A 5,000-nucleotide genomic window follows, 5' to 3' on the forward strand; every position below is an offset into this window, starting at 1 on the left:
CTCTGGGTTGTATAATGTCTTCATCCATCTACAACCACGTTCCTATAGTTCCTATCTTTTCACTTTTGGCTCGACAGACACTCTTGCATTCAATCCCTCCTTTATCCCGTTCATTCGCCTACATTATAGTCGTCTCAAGTTCATTCCTACCACTTCTCTTTTCCACATTATTCTGGTAATCTTCCCTCAATTATTCATTCTATTTGCCTTAACCATCTCAGCACTCTCTAGTCAATCCTATCTGCCAGCTCTCTTTTCTCCTCCGATCTCTGCCTTACCTCCACATTTCTCATCCAGTTTTGCCTTGCAACACTCAGAATACTTCTTGAACGCTTCATAACAAGCACGTTGCAACTTATGCTTTCTGGCTCTTTCAAACTTCAAGTCTCCTTGTATGGTAGAGAGGAGAGAAGAATGTCACCACTGTGTTTCCATGCGTGTCCTAGAAAGTAACTATATGGAACGGGGTCAGGAGACCAGCGGTCCCCTACTCTGTACTTTTTATTCTCAAAAAGTCAAGATTTATAAAGGTCTGGGAGGAGGCAACCGTCAAAAACCTTAGAAATTGGTCATAATTGGTCATATATACATAGCAAAACAATATGATATGAGCTAAATCTAATACTGAATATAAACAAATAATTCTTTAAGTGATTTTGATTAAAAACACGGAGATGATACAGATATCAACCCAAATATTAGTTATAATGATACCATTAAAAAAAAAAAAAAATCATTGAAAGTATGTGACGTCTGTCACCACTTTGTTGCCGTCTTTATTTCATGTTTGTACTTTCTTTTAGTACGTCTCTCACTTTCTACATCCCCCACTGTCTTTCATTATTGTTATTTGTTACTCACCGTTTTATTCGATAGACCCTGTGCATCTGGTTATTTGCCTTAGTCAATTTCTGACTGAGTTCACCTAGTAATTGTATTTTGCACTGTCAGGATTTTACTTCTTACTTTACTATTTTTCTGTATAGATGGGAATTAAAAGGAGCATAATCCTTCTTCTCTTCCCGAATATTACTACACTTGGTTCTCTAATCTACATCATGGGACTCCCCTCGAGAACACTCAATTTGTGTCCTATGTCACTTCTGCAATGACGTCATGATTTCTTTAGTCCAATGATCTTTAATTTTAGATTTAAGAACCTCCCCTAAAGTCGTGATCTTACAATCGTGAACCAATTGAATGTTCTCCTCCTCCACCCTTTTTCCAATCAGATCCGCCGTTACAACTCTATAATTCAATACTGTTTACTCAAGCAATCTCGAATTCACTGCACACTGACTTAGTTTACATATTGTTACATCAACATAAATATGAACATTATACAGCAATGAAATTTGATCCCTTGCCTATGAAGTGTTGTTTACCAAACAGCCAACTCATAAAAATGAAATCCTCATCAACTACCCCTCTATCTACCTGGCTTGTCTACCTTTATCTACGGGCCTCATCTACAAGGCTCTTACAAATTATAATTCAACTCATTGCAAGAATTCATCGCACATTTATAAATATGTACATATATACTCGTAGATACACACACACACACACACACACACACACACACACACACACACACACACACACAAATTTATATATATATATATATGTTTTTTTTTTTTTTTTTTTTTTTTGGTGAGAGAAAGTATACGCTAGACTCGTCAGCGTATACTTTCTCCCACAAAAATGGTTCCTGAACTCCAGCTATTTACGAATATATATATATATATATATATATATATATACATATATATATATATATACATTTACGAATATATATATATATATATACATTTACGAATATATATATATATATATATATATATATATATATATATATATATATATATACATTAGACCAGTTCAAAACAAAATTGTTATATTTTCATACGGTGTTGTTCTTTTTTATATGCTTTTTGACCTGATAAAGCAAAAAATTACATTTCTTTTTTTAGCTACGGGCCTCATCTACAAGGCTCTTATAAAGTATAATTCAACACATTGCAAGAATTCATCGCACATTAAAAAATATGTACATATATACTCGTAGATATATACATATATATATATATATATATATATATATAAATATATATATGTGTGTTTGTGTTTTGTGTGTGTGTGTGTGTGTGTGTGTGTGTGTGTGTGTGTGTGTGTGTGTGTGTGTGTGTGTGTGTGTGTGTGTGTGTGTGTGTGTGTGTGTGTGTGTGTGTGTGTGTGTGTGTGTATTGATAAGTATTTTAGACAAATGATTTAGATGATGGAGAACATAAACACGGGGAAAGGCTTGGAACCCTAAGCGCTCTAACGTTTCGTGCGCGTAGAACTTCTTCAGAGAGTGTACGGAAAACTGCAATTGAAGTTTATGTACCAAACTTAATTATCTTTTCGGATACTTGGGAAAGGTAGTTTTTCTGGCGTGTTCTATAATTAAAATAGTAGTTTGTTTAGCTAAAATGATAAACCCTCCTCGATGGTTTGATGAATTATTAGTTAAAATATATGCTGATTCTACAATTCTTCTAGTGAACTTATCAAAAACTCTATGTAGCACTTCAGCTCCTCTCCAGTTTTGGTAAATGATCGAATTTTTCCGCATGAACTACTAAAGAATTAAATGTCCTATGTGCTTTTATGTCGTTTTTATGTTCATAAATTCTTTTTTCTAATCCCCTTGATAACTCGCCATAATATGCCATTGAACAACTAATGCACGGGATTTTGTATACGACGCTGTTTTCGGAATTGCTCTTTTTGGAAGTCACAGGTTTTCCTATATGACGAATAGGAAAATCTGTGACTTTCTCAGTATACAGAAAGGAAACAAAAAAAAAGAGGATTTAGTACATTACTTCTCTGCACATGATGAAAGGACAAAGAGTAGTATAGTAATAGGCTTTTTTCTCAGGGCACTACGAATCTGTAGGAAAGAATACCTAGAAGACGAATTTTATGATATTATGAAAACCTTTGATAAGCTTGGATATCCAGAGGGAATGTTAAGGAGAACAAAAAGAAAAGCAAATAATATATATAATCGTGTAAAGAAAGAGAGAAATGATAAAAATAATACAAATTTTGTATCAGTACCAGGCTCAGAAACGTCACCAATAATAGACAAATATTTAACAAAAACAGGTATAAACATAGCTAAAATAACTAATAAGAGGATAGGTGATTTGATAAAGAGAACCAATTCCAAAAACAGCGTCGTATACAAAATCCCGTGCATTAGTTGTTCAATGGCATACTATGGCCAGTCATCAAGGGGATTAGAAAAAAGAATTTATGAACATAAAAACGACATAAAAGGACATAGGACATCTAATTCTTTAGTAGTTTATGCGGAAAAATCCGATCATTTACCAAACTGGAGAGGAGCTGAAGTGCTACATAAATGTTTTGATAAATTCACCAGAAGAATTGTAGAATCAGCATATATTTCAACCAAAGATGCATCAAACCATAGACCAGTTCAAAACAAAATTTTCATATTTTCACACGGTGCTGTTCTTTTTTATATGTTTTTTGATCTGATAAAGCAAAAAATTACATTTCTTTTTATCTAGGATGTATGAAAGCATTGCCGCATTGAGGCTAAAGTTTTTCCTATCTATCTTATGAAAAAAAAAACAATTTTTAGTCCTTTTTAAGCATATTTTGAGGTATAACTTTTTATCTATCCAAGATAGAGCAACAAATTAGGTACCAAATGAATGAGAAGGATCTACTCTACATATATCAACCGTTATGATTGATGAAAGTTTCCCTTAACTTTTCATAGATACGAAATTGTTGGAAATCTTGACTTTTTTTACTAACCTGTAGACATGGTCTTTCCATGGGCCAAGATAGAGCAACAAAATAGTTATCAAATTAAAGCATTTTAATGCTCTTTCGAACGTGTACAATCTGATTAACATTGTACAAAAGTGGTATGTTGTTTATAATATTTATAAAAAAAATCTATACATTTTGTATATAACGTGTAATTTTATAGCAAGTCAAACCATCAACTGAAAGTACCAAAATATTCATAATTATATGTATCAAAATTATATTACACGGTCGTTTGTTAAGTCTTTGTTTCTTGAAGTTTTCGAAGCGCCGTCTATTGTATTCCACAGCTTGGAGGAGATATTCCCTCTGCTTGGGGTCTATGGTGATGACATTTGCAAAATCACTCATCTTAACTCCACGCTCAGTGATGTCATTCACTACTCTGAGATTTCTCACATATTCCAAGGCTTTCTTGTAGTTCTTCTTCTCTGGCCATGATTCAGCCCGATCCAGGAGCCAGTCAGGAATTCCGGACCAATGAGATCTAGTAGTGTGGTCTTGGCTATCACCTTCTGAAACACATGTTCTCCCCTTCTGAAGGTGTCTGGCTCCTGAGTGGCATGCAGCTGAGCAGAAATGTCCTGTTTCTACTTGTCACTCAGCCTGCTGCTGAAGACCGTGAATGGCACGGGCTCTTGTGTCAAGTACCATTTATGATTTTCCATCTTCTAAAAAACTTCTTTAGCAATCTCTGGGTCAGATCTCGTGTACCTTAACATGTCTTGGATGAGTTGAAGATATTTCACAGAAACATCGGCAGTAAATGTTGACATCATCCACATTGGTGTATAGAACAACGCCAGGAAGATGTTTGGTCGTTCAAACTTTGCAACAGTCTCTTCGTCATACTCAAGCTGGTCACAAAACATCAGCATCTTCATGGAGTATAAGTTCCTTGCCATCCATCTGGCCTGGTAAATAGACCCTAGTCGACTTCAGTGAATCCCGCAGGGAGGTGTGCCTCCAAGAACAATCACTGTGAGCTCAGCCATTTCCTTGTAGTCAGCTCTGTATGGCTTCTTACAATCCCTTTTCTTTTCCCTGCCCTTCTGATTATCAGGGTTTTAGGGATGCCTGTTGTCAGTTTCCACCACACATCCTTAAAGCGTCTGAACCAGGGATTCTCTAGACTCCTCACCTTA

Source organism: Oratosquilla oratoria, chromosome 13, assembly GCF_046742065.1.
Source record: "Oratosquilla oratoria isolate Oo_2021 chromosome 13, ASM4674206v1, whole genome shotgun sequence".
NCBI classification, from domain to species: Eukaryota; Metazoa; Arthropoda; class Malacostraca; order Stomatopoda; family Squillidae; genus Oratosquilla; species Oratosquilla oratoria.